At 48.6% G+C, this 21,417-nt stretch overlaps 1 protein-coding gene across 1 annotated transcript in view; it reads left to right on the forward strand.

Moving 5' to 3' along the window:
• TENM4 (teneurin transmembrane protein 4) overlaps positions 1-21,417 on the forward strand; it is a 758,990-nt gene that overhangs the window by 229,098 nt on the left and 508,475 nt on the right. Inside the window, exon 3 of the mRNA XM_055091504.1 lies at positions 7,141-7,242. The gene's annotated coding sequence lies outside the window, so the exon portion shown is untranslated. The remainder of the gene's footprint in view (positions 1-7,140; positions 7,243-21,417) is intronic.

A 21,417-nucleotide genomic window follows, 5' to 3' on the forward strand; every position in this document is an offset into this window, starting at 1 on the left:
TTTTAACATCTTTATTGGAGTATAATTGCTTTACAATGGTGTGTTAGTTTCTGCTTTATAACGAAATGAATCAGTTATATGTATGCATATGTTCATTCTCTCTTAGGTTCCGTGGGCAGGGGGAGGGGTGGTGTTGGGGGAGGGCTTTCTGCTCATTGTAGCCCCCCAGGGACCCAGGCTGACAAATCACCCCAACTGTGCCAGTCTTTGTGCCAGAGTGAAAGAGCTCTGGAGGGTCCTGCGTTGGCAACGAAATCTTCTACCCGCAAGTGGTACACCTGTGCTCGCACCCACTGGCCTCAATTAGCCAACGGCCCTATGGAGATGTGCCACCCACCTGTGCCTGGAAGGCGGCGAGCCAGAAGTGGTTGCCAAACAGCCCTGATGACACAACCCACACGATGGGAGCCATGGGCAAAGTGGCTCCCAGAAGCAGGGAGGAGCTGCCCCAGAATAAGAGGGGGAGCTGCACAGTCACCTCATAGGGGAGCGCTCCAGGGCCTCCCCGCCCAAGGAAGGGGCAAGTGGGGAAGACAGTGAGGTTGCCACACACTTGGGTTTGGCTGCAGCATGGCGGGTCTGAGGTGAGAGTGTCAGGGCCGGGGCTGGAGAGATGGCCAGGCTGGACGTGAAGAGAAGTGCCTGTTTTAGGGAGGGCTTTGGATTTTCTCCCAGAGACAATGGAGCACCAACAAGGGTTTCAGGCTAGGAACAGCAGGGTCAGACTTGCATCTTAGGAACAGCGGTGGGCGTAGGATAATTTGAAGGAAGGGACTGAAGAGCACTAGAGCTGCACAGAGGTCAGGGCAGGATTTAGTGGTAGAAACAAGTAGATTTGGTGACTCTCTGGCCTGGGAGTGCAGTTAGTTGTCACCTGTACCACAGACATGGCTTTGTGGAAATGCCGGCCTCTGCACTGGCTCCTGAAGGAGGAACAGGGGGACGAAAAAGGAGAGAGGCTTTTCAGGCTGACGGTGAAGCTGAGCAGAGGCTTGGGGGTCTGGGAGCACTCAGGTGGCTGAGGGCAAGAGGATGCATTTGTCGTGCACATTCAGATCGCAGAATTTTTGATGGTGTGCTTGAAGGGCTTAAAGGTGAACGTTGGCGCAGTAAAAGCAAGATTCAGAAAACTGAGAACACTTTCCACGGATTCCACAAACATCAGCAGGTTGCTTTGTAGCACCTGAGAGCTGTTTACTCCCCACCCTGTGCTTGCTTCTATGCCACCCCTTCTAGGCAGAGTTCTTATGCAGCCCCGTAAGCAGATGATCTTTCTCCGGTGAGAGCCCAGTCTCTTTTGTCTTACCCTCAGGCAGCTGAACGCTGATGCCCCCACCTGCTCCACCCAATCTTCGCCCTGACAAAGGTCCCTGCAATAGCATGGATCCGCCTCAATCCTTTGCAAGATAAATCCGCATGTGGTGCGGATTTGGGCAGCTCTCCTGTGAAGGATTCATGAGCCATCGTCTGCCGTGGTTAACATTGAGAGCTGCTGGGGAGGACACAGGGGGAGAACCGCACAGGAGAATACTGAGTGGAAACCTGGATACGGCCTGTGGGCCAGAAAATGGCAAATGAGCTCCACCCACCTTCCCTGCATGAGAGACCCATCCTCACCGGCCCCCAAGTCTGGGGCTGGCTCACTGGACCCACGGAGGTCCTGTAAACAAACTCTTTCAGGCCTTCATGAATGAGGATACCCAGTGAAAAATTCACAGGAAGATTACATAAAACCATCTGCTGCCTTTATTTCCCCCTGTGTGCATTAAAAGTGCACAGCTGCTCGACATGAAACATTCCATTATGCTGCTGTGTGGCTCACCAGCTGGGCTTGGACGCTGGGGGCCGAGAGGAGGCGATGTGGGAGGGGAGGCAGGTGGTGAGCACGTCCAGGGATTTCTGCCTGGATCTGAGTGTCTCGAGCAGGACAATCCAGATTTCTCCGCCCTCTGGATGTGCTCTCTGAAGGAGGTGTCCTTCTGTGTATGTAGTAGATTCTGTCGGTGAGTTTGTCTTTGGGGGTGTGTATGTGTGTTTTTCTTTTTAATCTGAAAATTGGTCTGAGGGTTCACAAGGGACAGCTGGAGCGACCACAATTAAAATGAAATAACCTGCTTCCTTCAGTCCTCAGGGAGAAAAGCTTACAAAAAATCAATTTTCTAAGTGGACTCAGGAACGTGGCGAATCTTCTCTTCTCTCCCTGTTTACTGGGAACAAGTTTCATGGCTTTGCTTTTCTTTGGAGTCAGAGGAAGAGAAGGGAATTAACCTTTGCTGAGCATGTATCCCCATCCCAGGCACTACACAGGGCTGTCCCAACTGTACAAGCCAGGGTTTGAATCTAGTTTTAATGCTTCATCTCCTTCCCGTCTGCCATGCACCATTCTGGTATCCTGTTAGACCCCAGCTCTCTCAACCTCATCCGATTCTGTCCAGAGACCCGGGAGGTTTGGCCTTATTAAGATGTTATTGAATATGTTGGCACATATAATTGGCTTGGATTAGGAACCAAAGGTCTTAGCAGAGTAACAAGGTGAAGCATTCCGTGCTAATGATTCCATGCTAAGGAGATGGTTTTCAGAGGATTGGATTTGCTCTTGAAGGTGTTGCTTAGAAGTCACTCTTCAAACCAGGCTGGGAAAATAAAATCCCAGAAGAACTGCAGACTGTGTGGTTTGTTTGGATCTCAATTTAACGGAACTAAGGTAGAACGGGACATCTGTGTGCCTGGAATTGAAGCCACAGTGGTCAGCGTCTTCAGGGAGGTCCCAGTCTGGTGGAGGAGAAGGACATGTTGACAAATAATTCTAAGACACTGGTAATAAGCGCTAGGTCAAGGATATGAACAACCTGCTATAGCTGCAGCATTTTTTTCTCCCCAAATCCATTTCTTCAGTTGGTAACTTTGTGAGGAGGAGAGCAACCTCACTGGGAGAGTGAAGCCAGAATGTTGAACAGAAAAAGACAAGAAGAAATTATTACACATTCTTATGTATGTACCAAGGGCCTGGCACTTAGTCTCTCTAATCCCTTATTATCATTCCCATTTAATAATGAGGAAATTTAAGGAGCTAAATGGTTTGCCCAAAACCACATAGCTGGTAACCCGGTGGGGTGCGATTAAGACCTACTCTATTTGCTTCCGAAGTCGCTGCTTTTGCCACCGTGCCAGGCTTCCTCGAAGAAAGCCTGCACCCTCGATTGTCAGGTGTATGGTACAGCCATCACCATGTCCCGTACTTAGAATGAGGAAATCTTTTTTTTTTCCCCTTGAAAAAAAACAAGTTTTAGCAGCAGGCATCTTGATGGGAGTGATTCATAATCATCCTCTCCAGGCTGCAGGTGGAGTACCTCGAGTCCTCTGGGCAGTCCTCCCAAAACAGTGAAGTCAGCCCATAGATGCTGGGCTCTTCATTGACATTCTGCATGGCCCCAGCAGTCTTGGGTATTCAAATATGTTCCCCTGGGCTCCTGGGTCCACTGCTCCTTTGAAGCTTAGCTGAGAAGGGAAAGACAGAAGCAAGCATTCCTTATAAGAGAAGAGGGTGGTCTCCCGCTACCTTTGAAATTCTCTGCCAGAGACTGTAGTCCATGTCGTTTCGGACCCAAGTCAAGGAATTGTCTTTTTTGCTTGATTTGGGGTCACTTTGGGGAAAGCTAGCAGGAGCAAAGGCACTTGGCACTGAATTTCATCTGAGCCTCTCAAAAGGCAACCCAGGAAATATCCTGCTTTCCCCCCATCCTAGGGCGGGTGGGAGGTATGCTGGGAGCAGGTGTACTGGGGGGTCCGGTGTATGTGTCTGTGCAGGGTCACAGCATGCTTTAAGGCTCACCTGGAAAGGGAAAAAACAGGATCCAGATCTCGTCTCCACCACTTCCTAGCTGGGGGATTAGGGGCAAGCTGCTGAAATTCCCCAAAGCCTCATTTTCTCGTCTGGAAGGAATAGGCTTGCTTCCTACGGTTGTTTAGAAGGTTAACTGAGATCAAATATGTACCAGCACCGAACACTCTTCCCAGTGCCTGGCACACAATTAGCTCCCTCCCCTTCCAATTCAAACTGTGCAAGCTTGCCAAATCCATCTTCCTACTGCACATCTCCAATTACATCACATCTCTGCTCAAAAGCCTTCGGTGCCTCTCTATCGCTCATTGAATAATGGCTACTTTCTCTGCCTTGGCTTTCAGGGCCCTGCTCATTGGGGTCCACGTCCCCTGTCAGGTGTGATATCCTCTGCTTCCCTCCACACAGCCCGCACTCATTCTTTGTCACGCTTTCTCCTCCTGTGACTTCCTTCCTCACACGAGTGCCCTGGCCTGTCCCCATGCCACCCCACCTAACACTATCTCTGGTGCATGGCTGGGCTTAAACGGTATGCTGTGACCGTTTGCTCCCTGATTTGTCAGCCAAGGTGGCCTCTCCATTCCTCCCTCCTCTCACTGTTTTTTCTGTATCCACTTACAAAACTGCCAAGTATTTCCATTACTTGTGGCCATGTTGTCATATTTTCCTTGTCATCCTGTGAGTTTCCCGAGGGCATGGTTTGCTTCTGAGTCATCGGTGCGTCCTGAATCACACCTAACACTCAGCATAGGGATGAATGAGTGAGTGAGCAAGTAAAGGAATGAATACACCCTCATTCCGACCTAACTGGATTTCCCTTCATAAAGTGCTAGGGCATACGTATAATACTCTAAAACCTTTGGCCAACCCATGGGTATTTTGGTTTCATTAACAGTTTGGGTTTCATTAACAGTCATGTGGTGCTTATTGGAGGTACAGCCGGCTGTTTATATCCGTGGGTTCCACATCTGTGGATTCGACCAACCACGGATCAAAAATACGGTGGGGGGGGATATTTCTAGAAAGTTCCAAAAACCAAACTTGAATTTGCCCCACTGGCAACCACTTATGTAGCAGTTACATTGTATTTACAACTATTTCCATATCATTTACATTGTATCAGGTATCATAAGTAATCTAGAGATAATTTAATGTATATTGGGAGGGTGTGTGTAGGTTTTATACAAATACTGCACCGTTTTACATAAGGGACTTGAGCATCCATGGATTTTGGCGTCCATGAGGGGGCCCTGGAACCAATCCTCCTGCATGTGCCACGTGATGACTGTACCTTGAAAAAGAGGGAATTCAGGGATACACCTTGAAAATAAAAGTAAATAGAAGAAAAGGAGTTGAGGCTTTCCCTGGAAGCGTGGCAAAGATGAAGGTGGAAGGTAAAACTGCAGTTCTGCAGCTTCTTAAAGGGGCAGGGGGGTGGCTTGGATCAAATGAGACACAGATGACGGCCCAAAGCACAAGCTTTGGCCTGAAGCTATGGAGGCAGAGTGGAATTGTGTGACCTGGACAAAGGAGAGGGGTTTGAGAAAGACCCTGAGTGTTTCATCCAAGTCACAGGATAGGACTAGGACCCCAGCAGGACCCTTGGGGGCAAAGCCAACAGCTTTGAGTCCTAAAATTCTCAAGGCTCTGGGCATATGAGGAGAGGCCCTTACACAAGAGAAAAGGGCCTCTTACCCTGTCCATTGTTACAGTGAAACAATTTCCTGCTCCTCTCTGAAATTTTGGAGAGTAAACTGATAATGAACAAGGCGTAGTAAATAGAAATTAAGGGCGCAATAACTATTACTGCTCATTTGAGATACATAAAGATAGTCATTTCCTATGTAGTGTACTGCCAATTTTTTATTTTAGTGAATATAGCATGATTTATCAGGACTTTTCTAGGTTTACCTCTAAACTTTGTCTTGTTGATTCTATTTCGGCCCATCAGGTCTTCTACCTGGGGGGCATTCGGGAGCCTAACCCCCGAGGGAAGGGATACTCTGCACTTGGGCAGAGGCTGGCGAATGTTCCCTAATATATACCTAATATAGTCACTCTGTGTTTAGAATAATGAGAATTTACAATAAAGAAACAGGAAATGCAGATGAAACTAGCAAAATTTCACAGCTAGGAGAATTTTGTCTTTAATGACTATTACCAGTAATTCCTCACCTTATGATAAGACAATAACGTCTTCTTAGCTAGGTTCCTAGGTATATTTGGCAAATAGGTATTCAGGGAATTTCTCAAACAATGACTTTTTACCTCAGATGCCTAAATGTATCCTTCATGCATTGTCCTTTAGCCTAGAGTGTCTTTTATATAAAAAGCTCCTCCTCTTGCAATGACCTAAGTATGTGAGGACCTGCGGTCAAATCCGAGCTCCTTCTCTCGCAATGACCTAAGTATGGGAGGACCCGTGATCAAATCCCAGCTCCTCCGTTTGCAATGACCTAAGGCAAATGGCTTACAACCTTTCAGCCTCTCCACACTCCTCTTTTGAGTGAGATAGGATTTCTTTTATTCATTTCACAAAGCTTTATTGTGTACAGATATCTCCTTGGGCGCTGGAGGGGCAGAGATGAATCAACATCATCACAGAATTCTAGGGGCAGAAAGGACCTCACGTGTAGCCTCGTTCAGAGTTTTTCTCTTTCAGACAGAGGCTCAAGGAGGGGAAGTGATTTACTAGAGGTTTGCAGAGTGATAAGCAAGTGGGCCAGGGCCAGGCTCTTGTGTGTAAGGGGTTCTGCCTACGTGACTCCCAATACTCCCATACGGTATATCACGGGGAAGATGGGCCCATCCTATAGGGCAGGACACTAAGGCTCAAAAGGTGCAGTGATGTATTTATTTGCCCAGTGAATCAGTTGCAGGGGCCAGTGCCTTGGCCACATGTTCCACCCACTCCCCACCCCCATCACAGCATACAGTCAGTCCTTCATGAAACACCCTACTTTGCTCCAAGCTGCCTTTGCCTGGGTTGTAAAGAGGACCGATCTGCAGTCCCTGCCCTTGAGGGGTTTGGTCAGCTTGAGGAAACATGTCTACAATGGCTGTCAGACAAGACCAGATGAGATGGGAGGAGAAAGGAAGGTGGCAGAGAGTACGTTTGTGTGGGATTCCCAGGGTGTCTGGGACACCACTTGCTTCTCTTCATGGCTGTGGGACCAGTAACAAGCCCCCTCTCCCTACTGGTGTGCATTTGCCCTGACTGCCAGGGACAGATCTATGAGACTGGGTCAAGGACACCTTGCCACCTCGCTCACTTGGGTCTGTGTTCTCTGCTTTAACAGAAAGGATCCCGTCTCATCCTCCAGGATCCGATGGCCCTGGAGAGAGGGCTGCAGGGCCCACGGACACTGCTGACTCTTCAGAACCTGCTGACATGGAGCCAGGTCAGTCCCCTTGTCCGCTCTGATTTTCTGCATCATCAACTGCAAACCTACGGTCTTGATGAGAAATGCCATCTTGGAATCTGAAAAGAGGCATACTTTCTGTTTGAAGGCTTTTGCCACTAAGCCACATGGGGAGTGGAGAAGTGGAAGCCAGAGCCAGCAGCCAGCATGGTGGGCGGACAGAACAGGCAAGGGCCAGGCATCCAGTGAGGATGTGATGGGGGAGCTGGTGGCCAGCAAGCACCGTGCAGGTCCGGGCCCACAGAGGCCGCAGTGGCCATGAGAGTCATTCTGGGGCCCAAGTCACCAAGGGCAGGGTCCAGAGTTTGGTGGTTACATTTCAAGCTGAGTTGGAGTGGGATCAGAGGTATAGTTGGGAATGAGGTAGGAGGAGGTGATGGGGCAGCTGCCCAGAGGACAGGCAGTCCGGCGGCCAGGTCCAGCTGGCCAGAGTGGCCCTCCAGAGGCTTTTCTTATACTGCTGTGCAATGACAAAAATAGAACACACTTGGGGGGTTGGGGGGAAGTAGAAGGCTGTTTCAAGCTAGAGAAGAAACACGGCAGAGAGAATGTTCTCTCTGTTCTGTGTGCCATGTTTCTTCTCTAGCTTGGAAGGGAGAATCGTACGTAGAGTCTGGGTCATGAGGAAGGCTACAGAACCAGAGGAAGGAGCCAGCACCCAGGGAGTGAGGCTGTATTGCAAACCTACTAAGAACCAAGCACTTTTTCTCTTCGGGGCAATCTTGTACGGTAGAAGTCTGAGCCTTTCTAGGCTCAGTTAATGCTGCAGTAATAAATGAACTCCAGAATCTCAGTGGCTTAACACAGTGGTTTATTTCTTGCTCATGCTACCTGTCTAACCCAGGTAGGTGGAGGGCTCTGCTCCACCCAGTGACTCAGAGGCCAGCCTGATGAAAGCTCTGCCATATTTTAGCTGTAGCCCCGGGAACAAGTGGCCACCTTGGTCTCCGCAGCAGGGGAAGAGGTAGTCAGAAGGTTAAGCACTGGCTCTGAAATGCTTTTGCCCAGAAGTGACACGCAGCCTGTGGGCCAAAACTAGTCACGTGGTCCTGCCTGATTTCTAGGGCTCTGGGAAATGTGGATATTTGATGGGCGGTAACTGCCTCTGCCATAGTAGATATTATGATTTCCATTTTACAGGTAAGATAACTGAGACTCAGAGAATTTTTTTTTTTTTTTTTTTTTTTACATTTCATTTAGTTGTTTTAATCTGGTGTACCTACCAAATAACTCATATTCGGACCTCATAATATTAACACATTCTAAAGGGATTATCAGTAATTTATTTTTTTGACTCAGAGACATTAATTATCTTGTCTGAGGTCTCGCAGCTAAAAAGCACCAGAGCCTAGATCATTCATAACCTCTAATTCAGTCATTTATTTAGCAATTCAGCAAAGACATATTGAATATTGACAAAAAGGCCCAGCACCATGCTAGACTCTCGGGATATAACAGGGAACAAAAACAAAAACGAAGGAAGCCCCTGCTCTCAGCCTGATGAATGTTTATAACTACAAACTGGGATACATTCTCGGCAGTGGAGACATAATGGTTCTCTGAGGACACCTATTAAGATTTTTGCCTTTCATAGAGAGGGACAGGTAAACTAGGGTCACATATATTGACGCATTGTGCCAAGTACTTGACTGAAGCATCTCATCGAACTGCCGCAACCCCAAGAGGTAGTTCTTACAATTCCATTTTTTAAGATAAGAAAACTGAGGTTCACTCAGCAAGGGAAGATGATTGGGCTGAAGGTAAACTCTTCGGCCCCACCCATGCTTACTTGTAAGGAGGAAATGACTGTTAAAATTAAAAATTGAATCTCCTCTTCCACTGCATCTAAACCCAAGAAATGTGGTCTCCTCTTCCTCCTGTAAATCCCCCCATCCAGGGCCTTTCTCTCGTTGGTTCCCCCAACATCCCACGGTGTTACATGTGAACGCAGCTCTCAGCTCTGACAGAGGGGCCTCTTGGAGCCTGGAGACAGGGTCGCTCATCCCCGCCCAGAGAGCTGGGCCCAGAGCAAGGCTTCTTGAACTCACCTGCCATGAGAGAGAGAAGAAATTGCAGAAACATAGGTAGTAGGATCTGAGCCTGGCAGGATGGGGTTGAATTTGAGCCTTGGCACTGGTGGGTTCTTCTGTCTGGAATGGTCCCCCTTTTCTCTCTGGCCTCATCTCCCCCCTTCCCTCCCCTCGCATGCACTTCGTGCTACATTTACACTGACCTCATCACTTTTCTCCCCTCCTCAGCACATGTGACCACCTCCTCTGTCCCCACACTGGTCCAAGCCACCATCTCAGACCTGGATTCTTGCAGTGGCCTCCTCAGGGAGATCTGCTGCCACCCTTCCCTCCCAGGATCTGACACAGAGGCGTCTGTTAAGACATCAGTCAGATCAGATCACTCTTCGACTCAAAGCCCTCTAATGGCTCCCCAGCTCATGTAGAGGAAAAGCCACAGGCCTAACCCTGACCCACCAGGACTCACCTGAGCCGGCCCCATTTCCCTGCCAACCCCATTCCTCACTCATGCCAGTGGCCTCTTTGCTCTTCCTTGAACCGTAAACACACTCCCACCTCAAAGCATAAGTCATAGAAGGCTTTTTCCAGTCTTGGAGAGAACTCTTCATGCAGAGGGAACAGCAGTGAATAGATCTCCAGGTCACCATCCAAGGGAGCAAAGCACAGATGCGGCTGAATCGGCAAACCGGTGTGTTTGCTGCTCAAGGAGCAGCAAACAGGAGGCCACCAGCGTGAGCGAAAGTGGCTATAGAGGAGGTGAGCATGGAAGGCTGTCCTCACCCTCTGGGTCTTTCTGTGCCCTTCTTCTGTTTCAGTGTTTCTAGGTAGCATTTATCTCCACCTGACGCATTGTATATTACTCTGTAAATTCAATTGTCTGTTTTCTGTTCTTCCCCCATTGGAATGTAAGCTCCATGAAGGCAGGAAGTTACTTTGTGTTGTTCCCCGCAGAGTTCCTACACCTGGGACACTGCCTGGAACATGGCAAGTGCTCTGCCTGCCCTGCAGGGCCACGCACCTGCAGCACATCACACAGGCACTGTCCCCCCATCCCCATGGGCCCGGGCAACCACAGATCCTCATCTGTAAGCCCCCGGTGCCTGGCACGCAGGTAGGGTCCAGTTACTGTTTGTTGGCCTGAGCTGAGTGGACCAGAGCACTTTGGAGATTGCAGCCCAGGGGCCCTGTCCTTCTCCTCTGCAGGTTCCCTCACCCTCAGTCAGGAGGCAGGAGCCCTCGTTGCCAACTGAGTCTCCTCCTGCTCAACACCTGCCTCGGAAATCAGGAAGATGAGGCAAATGGGACACTAATGAAATTCAGAGAGAAAATTAAATTGGGAGGTGTTGCAAACACCGTGGAGGAGGGAGATTGATTTAAAAGGCTCACTCTCTCTCCAGGGTGGGAGGGGGAGTGGGGGCATATAGAGAGCGCTGAGCTGGAGGGGGCATCACACAGGCCCGCCGCTGACACCTCCGTGTGGGGTGGCCCGTACATCACTTTAGCTCAGGGGCCTCACTGTTCTGACTTTAAATGAGGGGCCTTTTCTTTGCTTGACTCATTCGTCCATTCATGCCTTCCCACCACCTTGCCAAAAAAGATGTGAGTGGGCTACCAAATTTTAATTGATTAATTAATTAAGACCAAGAGCATTTAATGCAAAATTAAGGTAGAAAATAAGGGAGGAAAATTAGGGAAAGGAAGAAGAAAAGATGATCAGGTTCTTGGGAAGGGGGGTTGCAAACCACTCTGCACAGGATGGCACAGGTTCTTGTGACAAGCACATGGGCCTGTGAATGTGAAAGATCTTTAGGGATAGGAGAGCTCTGGTCCCGTTGCAGTAAGGACGACCAGTGTCTCAGAGTACTTCCTAAGCCATTGTCTGTTTCTTCAGTTATAGGCATTGACTGGCTGCTGTGTGCCAGGGACCCCTCATAGCTCACTTGTTTCTCTCTATCTCATTGAGTGCTCACAATACCCTACAAGGTGGTCTTTCCAAGCTTGTTTTAGAGATGAGGTGATTGAGGCTCAGAGACACTGAGGTGCTTATCTCTTCAGCAAATGGTCCTGGGACAACTGGAGATCCACATACAAAACATGAAGTTAGACCGCCTCCTCACACCATATACAAATATTAGCTCAAAATGAATCATCCACCCAGCACCCTGGTGGGGTGCCACTAGGGTAAGCATTGCCATGGAAGAGCGTTGGGAGGTTGAACCCTCCTGTTGGAAGGCTTAGGATGCCAGGCAGAAGAGCTGGGTTGTTCTGTTATTCTTGTTTAAGAAATGAGGAGCCACTGAAAGTTTTTGCACAAGCATTTATGACTTGATGGTATAAAATGTACATGTGCAGAGGACTGTGGTGATCAACGGGCAGATAAAAGTCATCCACTACTCGTTCAAATTCACTAGCAAATAAAGTCATGTCAGTGATCTAGAAGAGAAGGGGAAATGAGGAAAAGGAGGAGGAAAGAAACTAACAGCTAATCAAGCACTCACTGTGTGCCAGGCCCTCACCATGTTATCTAATCATCATAGCAGTTAGGTGGTATTTTCTCCATTTTACAGATGAATAAACTGAGGCATCCATTCCCTCTCCCCCTTCCCCAGGATACCTTACTAGTAAAGGTAGTGCAGAACTGGTAAATGCAGATTCAAACCCAAGTCAATCTACTTCTAAAGCCCATGATTGCTTTTCCCACAACTCCACCTGGGCTTGGCACTGTTTCTTTGACCTAGCATGTTTATTGCTACATCCTGCTCTTTTAAAAATGCGTTTCTATCTTATCTTTCAAGTACACTTTTTAGCTCTTGGAATGTCGAACAGGAACACCAGTTACGCTTCTTTGTTCCACCCTTTTGGAGTCTACCATGGCAGCTCCCCTGCACACAGCAGACAGTCAATAATCCCACTTTTGTATTGTTTACTTTTCATAGAAGACTTGGCCATTATTGAGATGTTAACTATTAACTAGCGTTATTAGTGACTCAGAGACTACTGAGTGGTCAGGCCCTGCTAGAACCATCCATCCTGGTTGGCGATGGGAACCTGGGAGGTCAGAGGGCTTGGGACAGATTCATTATGTTGCTTAGGGTCAAGCTGAAGAAATAATCCTAATTGGAACATCCTAGTTCTTGTATAAATACTGAGTAAGGCAAATAAGGCTTCTGAGGCTAAGAATGTGTTGTCACAGATGGTGCCAATTATGGCAGTGAAGCAAGGATAAAAGAACATTGATTGAACTCTTACTGTGGGTTAGTATCTGTGCTGGGCACATTGCATATTTTATTCTCATTATGAAAACCTATGTGTTTTGGGCTCTATGAGATAGGGATACTCCCATTTTCCAGCAATCAAACAGAGACACAGAAGAATCTTGCTCAGGGACACATATGTCCTAGTACCTGGTGGAACTGGGGTATGAAGCCAGGTCTGTTTGACTCGCCCTTGGGGGTCACCACGCTGTTCTCCAGCTGGAGAGAAGATGCTGAGTCTTGTCCCTGTGAGGTGCCATGCTTCCACTTGTGAGGTTCAGTGGTCCAAGCAGTGCTGCCATGGCCATCCATACCCTTGTGCTGGTTTCAGGCTCTTTCTGCCCAGACCGTCTGGTTATCCTCCAAGATTCCTTTTCCCTCCCTGAGTTTGCACCTTCATTGTCACTCCAAGCACATGGCATGCCCACCACCCTACCATGCTACCATCCTCTTTCAGTACCCTGTATCTGCTTAATCAATGTCTGGGCTCAGGGAACACATGGATGGTCTTAGGAGGAGGAGGAAGGATCTGGTGACCTAAGATGAACTCTAAAAGGTGATACAGATGGAGCTTGAAACTCAGGAGTTCCCTATTTGCTCAAAAGAGGAATCCCTGTGAGGGAACCATTTTTGGACAACCTCTGCCAATGTTTTGGGAAGTGAAAACCAGGCAGCCATAGAAGCCGAGGGTGGAGTTCTGCCCTTCCCCGAGGCCTTCAGGGGTCGGGGTTCATGTAGGGATGCAGCCACTGCTGCGGATGTCCCTGCCCTTCTGCACCCCCTTTAATGTAATCCCTATTTACCTGTCCCCCATCACTCAGGCTGCACAGCCCTGGGTGTACAGATTGATTGCAGAACCATTTATAAACCTGCTTTATTTCCAAATGGGAAAGTCAGTGTCATTGCCCTAGGTGGGTTCAATGACCAAATCCTCATAAAGGTAGGGCTTTCTCCCTGTTGCTAATGGCGTCTTCAGCCGCACATCTCCGTGGCCAGTTTAGCCAAAGCAGCCAAGGTCATGGCCTGAAGGCCCTCTTCCGAGGCTGTAAACCTCTGTCACTATATTGCCTTGACTTACCTGCTGTGAAATGGATGTGCTTGGATATCTTCCACCCCCCGCTTCTTTGTGAAAGCTCCCCAGGTGGACAAGAACAGCCAGTCAGCATCTCTTAGCACAGAATCCTTTGCCTCTTTGGATTCTAACCCTGGTGGAGAAGCCGAGTGTGCAGAAAACGCTCCAGGAGTGACAACAGTCATTTGTTGGGTACCTATTATATATATGTCAACCACTGCACTAGGCATTTCACAGTCCATTTAACCCTCACAACTACCTGTGAGGTAAGCATTGTTATTTCTGATTCACAGATGGGGCCATGGAGCCTCAGAGAGGGTCAGTGACTTGAAGCCCCACAGCTGGGAAGTGGGGGAGGCTGGAATTGAATCAAGGGCATCTGCGGCCAAGCCCGACTTCTGCCCACTGGGTTGAAATTAATAAGAACAACGGCGGCAAGGGCCACCATCGGCGGCATGCTCATGACACACCTGACTTGTATTAGCTCACTGAATCACAGCAACAACCCAGGGATATCAGGTACTGTTACCATCCCGATTTTACCCGTGAGGAAACCAAGGCACGGAGAAGTGCTTTCAGAATGAAACATTTTCTGAAAGTGGGTGATCAGGAGGTAAGCCCTAGCAATCTGTCACCGTTGGCTGCTCTGTCATAAATACGTCTTGTCTGAAATGAGCAGAGGACTTGCTCATAGGATGTACTTAATAATATTTGGTTACCGATAATTAACTCCACGACGTTCTTGCTACCCGCTGGAGTTGGAATTCTGGTTGCTGTTAACAGCCTGGGCTAGCCACTGGGCTGCCGCTTGCCGTGGGAGACTTCTGATAGGTCAGGGGATCCTAGAGGTGGAATTCCAGATGTTAGGAGTCAAGCGTGGTAGAAGGATATATAGTGGAAGAGAGCAGGCTCTACAGTCAGGCTGATGGAGTCCAAGCTGGCTTACGAGCTCTGGACTCTGAGCAAGTTACTCAATCTCTGCTTCAGTTTCCTAATACATGAAATGGTTATATTAAGAGCCCCTATCTCAATGGACTATTGTACGGATTTAAAATCTCATAAGATGCTTATAATCAGGGGTAACTCAAAAAACAGGTGCCCAATAGCTGAAGTGTTGTATCACAGAACATCACTTGACAGAGTTGGACTTATGAGGTGATCTAGTTCCATGCTTTCATTTGCAGATGAGGACACTGATGCCCAGAGACAGGCAGTGATTGGCCCAAGACACACAGCATTTTAGTTTTCTGATTCCAATGCTAGGGTTCATTCTGATACTACACACAGACCTTATATAGAACAGCCTCAAGAAGCCCATATGTCAATCTCATTTATAGAAGTTTTAGTTGGTTATCTTTCAACCTGTTTTTATCTTTTTTGAGAGTCTGTTCTTTGTTTATGCTTTGACTACCCTTATATATTTCTTTAAATATTATACACATTTATTTTCTGAATCTGATTGTTTTAGCACCTGTAGTACTCATAGGTCTGATTCTTTTGTTCATTATTTCTGCTGTCTCTTGCTCATGGTGGCTCATTTCCTCCCATGTTGTGAATTTTCAAACCATGGGTTCATGGTTGTTAAAACTTTGTGGGGCTTCTTTGAGGTCTGAGTTGAAAATTCATCGGTCCAGAAAGGATTTGCATTTTCTTCTGCCAGGTGCCTGGTGGAACCATCGATTTGGGGTCACTTTAAATTCAATGCTCAGCTTGGACTTAGGGTTCTTTTCTGGCCACAAGGTAATATGTAGTCAAGCACCAGACCCAGGAGAGGACCACTTTGTGATTGGGAATTTTCAGAGGAGACTTTAAAAACTTTTCCTTTCCCTTCACCCAGCCCCAGGGCCAAGTTTCCTCACTGTCTCCTTTTGTGGGGTGGAATTTAGTTTTTTTCTGATTCACCTGTTCATTAAGGCATAAATGTCTCCTTTTGAAATCCTAACCTAAGTGAGGTCTCAGTCTGATTTCTACCTTTTGAAGGACTTTGACTTTGCTACTTTCCTTGGACCTTTAAAACTAAAATCCCCAGACCACTAGGGACTGGCAGATACCCCCCAGGACTGTCCCCCACTCAGTGCTTGGGAACCTCTAGGGATTTGTGATATCTCGTGGTCATCTGACCTCTGAGTATTTCCTTCTCTTTCTTGACAGGTCAGCTCTCTATATTTTTTTAATATTTATTTGTTTATTTATTATTTACTTATTTATTTTTGGCTGCACCGGGTCTTAGTTGCAGCACGCGGGATCTTTGAGTTGTGGCACGTGGACTACTTAGTTGTGGCATGCGGACTCTTAGTTGCGGCATGTGGGATCTAGTTCCCCCACCAGTGATCGAACCCAGGCCCTCTACATTGGGAGCGTGGAGTCTTACCCACTGGACCACCAGGGAAGCTCCTCTCTCTATATTTTTTTAAATTGTTTGTTTATATGTTTGTTTAATCTGGTATTTTCCATGTCCTGCATTAAGGGAATTCGTTAGAGTGAATAAACAGCCATATTGCTGGAAACAGAATTTGAAAGTGGTCACCACTGTCTTTCTTTGGTGTGAGCAAGGAGCTTCATCAGCTAGGATTTCCCTGGTTATTATGGGTTGGCAGTTTATTGTCTTTTTGCTCCAGAGTCCATGAAATACGCCAACAGAGCCAAGGGGAAGTTTCCAGACCACAGGCCAAGTCCTTCTCTCAGTGTCATCATCATCATCACCCTTCTGAGATCTCACCCTGTGCTCATCTCAACCCCACAGGGGCCTTGACCAAGAACATTACCTATAGATGTTGTCAAATGAAAACTCTGATTTTGTGATAGGGGCCCAGAAGTCACCTTGCAGCAGGCCTGCATGTTATTGCTATGATCCAGCCGTCCCCTTCCCAACGTGATCCTTGCTAAAGCTTTAGCCACGTGCAGCAGAGACAGCATGAGCGATCTTCCGTTCATTCGCCCGTTGGTTCATTCACCCCACAGACATTTACTGAGTACCTGCTACATGCCGTACCCATGTTAGGCCTTGCGATGCAGAGATAGATAAGCCATAGTCCTTCCTCCTGTGTACAAGGACATTTACATGGACAGTGACCGTCGTCTGATCATTGCTTTGGCAGAAAGAAACCGAAGGTGGAAGGGAGCCAACCCAGCCTCAGGGAAGGAGATCTAGGCAGGCTCCTCATAGGAAGTGACAAATGAATGTAAAGTATGAGGAACAGATAGCAAATCTAGAAACGAAAAGACCATGACTTGCCAGTCCCTCCAAAAAAAACATGACCACTGCACTTGAGAAGAGATGGTACATCTTATTTTCCCTTCCTGGTCTGGGTTTATGGGGTAGGCATTGCCGTCGTCCACTCCGGGGCCAACAGTTTGACCCCGCTATAATTTACACATCCTCAGCAGAGGCACTGTCATCCCCAAAGGGCGAGATTGGTCCTTGGGGGTTAGGGGTGAAAAGAAATCTCAGTTATTACAATGGCCTGTGGTCCTCCAAAGAGCCCAGTACATAACAGATATATAGCATATGTGCGGTATTAACATTTCATATGAAGTAGGGGAGTTTTGGGGGAAAAAAAAGTCTATAAAGTCTTCTTAGCAGCAGGGTTTTGGGAGTGCGGGGTGGTGGTGGGAAGGATTATAGTGAAAAAAAGACAGAACCGCTGGTGTAACTGGATGAGCAGATGCGTTGGAGCCAGATATACCTGTTCAAAGCCGCCTCTCTCACAACTGGTATCACCTTGGACAGATGAATAGCTCTCTCTGTGCCTCAGTTTCCTTATCTGCTAAATGGGATAAGAACACCTCCCCTCACAAGGTTGTTCTAAGGATTCAATGAAATCATACATGTAAATCTCCTGGCACTTAGTAGGTACTCAACAAATGTTATTAGGCGTGAGTTCCCTGCCCCACCCAGCCTAACATATGTGTGTTCAAGAGAGGGCCCAGAGCTGAAGAGACTTGTTGCAGAAGTTGTTTTAATTGCAGACCATGAACAGCCTGTATAGGAGAATTCCCCTCTGGGGCCACGTGAATGTACGATGTCCCAGGAGCTCTTGGAATTATCCAAGAGAGGGATCGGGTGATCCATGTGAGTTATGAAAGACAACATTTCCTGGTTCTTCCTTCAGAGATACAATTACTAGTCAACCTGTTAGGAGCAATGAGTGTCAGGGAAGCTGAGACATGCAGGTGGAGTTAAAGCTTTTGAGTGATTGTCTTTTAAGGGAGAGAGTCTGGGATTTTCCCAGGGGTTACTAGTTATTTTGGGAGGCTCAGCTCGAGCTCCTGGACTCTGTACCACCATTTAGGGAAGACACTGTTGACCCAGCGCCAGCCAGGTGGGCTGTGAGTAAGAAGGAGTAATCTGTGGAAGGAGGGAGGAAGGATAGCAGGAAGAGGAGGCTTGGGGGGCCTTTCTTTGTTACCCCGAGACTCCATGCTTCGCTCTGTCAGCATCCTCACCAGTGCCCCAGTGAGGGCCTGCAGAGATTAGAGTTACCTGAATAGTGCCTGGCACAGAACAGGCCCTCATCGCGTATATGTTGAACAAGTCATGAACTTTCTTCCCTCCCCCTAATAATTATAACTAATATCATTACTAAGTACTGTGTTGTTTTACTGCTCTATCTCAACCCTCACAGTAACTCAACTATTATTTTCACCATCATCATCCCCATCCCCCTTTTACAGATAAGGAAACTGAGGCTGAGAGAAGTTAGGACATTACCCCAGCTGACTAGGTTGCAGAGCCACGGCAAGAAGCAGCTCACCCCGCTTGACTTCCAACCCTGAGCTCACGTCCACTCTGCTGTCTCTACATCTTCCTGAGGGCGAGGCCAGAGGCTGGTGCAATTCTGAATCCCAGTGGCTGGCACAAGGAAGGGAGAGGGCCGCGCTTTGCAGCAGCGGGCCTGGCTGGCCCCCTCCCCCAGCACGTCTGCAGCCCCGATTCCCGTCTAGGCCTGTCCGAGTCAGGCGAGACTGGAGCGCGGCCGCCTCTATATCGCTGACACACAGACCAAGCCCATGAGTGGGGAGTGTGGCGGTGCGCCTAGGGGCCTTCTTTCCGACACCTGCTCTGTTTCCCCACAAGGCCTGTCTTCTGCAGTGATGAATGGTGTCAGAGCGGGTTCATTGCCCCTGCTTGGCGTGTGTCAGAGCACAGGCCCAGCAAATCCAAGCACGGTCTGGAGGAATTCGCTGCAGCTCCCCCAGCTCCTTCAGCCCTAGCGGACTCCCCTTCCTCATTCTTCTCCCCGCCACCAAAGGAAACACACACACACACAAGAAAGACAGGGAGTCGGGAGGCACTGGAGATAAACTAGGCTATGAAATAATGAAATCACCTCTCGCTCTGTAAAGCACGTCGCTGTTGGCCGGTATTTTCCTGTCTGTTCTCTGGTTCATCTTCACAACGACCGTGAAGGGGTGGAGGGTTTGCTGTTGCCGTCTCAGCCGGGAGGTGAGGGCATGCTCGGCCCTGGGCACTGCGGGTTCTCCGGGAGGAGTTCCAGGGCTGGATGACCTTTGACATCTTCTCACCCAACCTCCTCCCTACCTAGACGCCCAGAGCGGGGAGCATTCTCCTGCCCACATAGGTGGTAAGTGACAGCACCAGGGCTTGAACCCGGAACCCGCTGGCTACAAAGGCCACGTCCTTCCCCTCCTTTGTGTGGGGATGTCTCAGGAGACGGGAGAGAGGCCCTGGACAGCCACTGGGCCCAGACAGTCAGTAAAGTATGGGGACCCTCAAGGAGGACAGCATCCAGGTATGGAGAAATACTGGCCAAGCGGCTTCATTGCGCTTGTGTCTTGTCTTGGAGGCTATGGGATGGACTTGGATCCAGCCATGCCCAGTGGCGGCTTAGAGGGGGGAGATAGAGCAGAAGTGGGTGATGTGGAGTTCAGTGGGTCTGGAACACTCTGGAGAGAGGATGCTTCTTGTGCTGGCTTAACAACCTCACCGGGTGCCTGCAATTATGGAAAGAGGTGTTGCCTTATTCTCCAAAACAAGAGTAATATTATCTCACTGAAATATTAACATGCAAGACAGGGAAGAGGCTCCAAAGAAAAGCAATAAAACCAAGGAGCTGGGCCTTCAGGGGTGTTGAGGAGGGAGCTCAGGGCGGCCTCCAGGATAGCATCCTCGAAACAGAAGTCTGCTTGTGACTCTTGTCTCCTTAGTGATTTTCTGTGGCTTCCCCTCACCTCCAGAGGAACCCCAAACTTCTCATAGTGTCATAGCAGGCTCCGTAGCATCCCTTTTCTCAGAAGAGTTTGCCATCAACAGCAAGGAGCTCAGGCTCTGGTTTCAAATCCTGTTCTTCCTTCCAAGGTGTGTCACCAGGAGCAAGTTTCTTAACCACCGTGTGCCTCTGTAACTTCGCATGTAAAATTGACACGACAGTAATTTGTCATGGTGGTGGTTGTTAGGATCAGGTGAGATGTTTCACATAATGCTGTGGGCACAGCACCTGGCCCATAGCATTTTCAATCAGTGTGAATTGTGATATCATTATTATTAGCAGCAGTGGTAGCAGCTGTAATTATAGTACTTCCTTGCCCCAGGGCCTTTGCACGTGCCCTTCCTCTGGAGTGGGGAGCCCTTGGGATGCTTTGAGCCTGTCAGAATCTTCCTCATCCTCCCGAGCCTGCCTGGAAGGTGAGCTCTGTGGCAACCGCTCTGACCTAGGCCGGTGCCTTGTTCCTGCCTCCCTCCAAGGATGGGTCATCACAAAGCCCCCTGGGCTTCTCAGCACGTTGGTTCCAGTTCCCTGGGCCACACAGAGCATTTCTGGGTGTCTGGGGGCCTCCTGAGGGCGCCAGGCAGCCCCCATGGGGTGTTCATAACACAAATCTGTCACTGTCCCACGCTCTGCCCAGGACTAAGGAAGTCATAATTGATGTTTGCAGGGATTTAGGCAGAGCAGGTTAAAGCTACCTGCGCAGGGGTGCAGGTGGCATACAGGAAGCCAGGGCCACACTGTCCCCCTGCACCTGGCAGTAACAGATAGAATCAGGGCCTCATTATCCACCCACTGGAAAGAAAATCCCCAAACAGCTTTAACCTGAGGTTAAAAGAAAGTTCCCAGTGTTTTCTGTTTCCTTCCAACTGGCTTTCTCTACTCCAGCACTGTTCAGACAGCCACTTTGCTGCAATTCTGGAATTTTCTCAAGGGCCTCAGGAGATGCCAGACTTCATTCCACCTCCCTTGAGTGCTACCCCCGTTTCATCTGCTCTCTTTGTGATTTTCCCATTTGGGGGCAGCCCACCCACACACCCAGGCCAGAGAAGGAGCTTTGTGACCAGAGGTGGCATTCTTTCAGACACTTGCCCCAGAGGCTGAAGGATTTGGACAGGCTTCCTTGCACCCACGTGAGGCTTAGGATCGCAAAGCAGATAGGTACCTGGGTCCCACTTCCTGAACGCCAGACCTGAGGCGGGGGCCAGAGCCTTGGTCTCAGTTGTCACCCTGAGCCCTGCACTCTGGGCCACCCTCTTGTCTGCACAAGGCTGGACCTACATTAGTAGTATCCCTTCCTCCCTTCCTTCCTTCCTTCCTTCCCCCCTTCTTCCCTCCCTCCCTTTCTTCCTTCCTTCCTTCCTTCCTTCCTTCATTTCTTCCAAGTATGAACCCCCTTCACATCAAAAAATAGAATAAATACTATGGTAAAAATCCAAATACCTCCCACCCAATTGAAGGACTAAAACATTATAGGTATTCTAATAGCCAAGCACTGGAATGAGTCCAGATGTCCTTCACAAAGTGAATGATGTAACAAGTTGTGGAAAGAAGTGAACCATTGATACCTG

Source organism: Physeter macrocephalus, chromosome 16, assembly GCF_002837175.3.
Source record: "Physeter macrocephalus isolate SW-GA chromosome 16, ASM283717v5, whole genome shotgun sequence".
NCBI lineage: Eukaryota > Metazoa > Chordata > Mammalia > Artiodactyla > Physeteridae > Physeter > Physeter macrocephalus.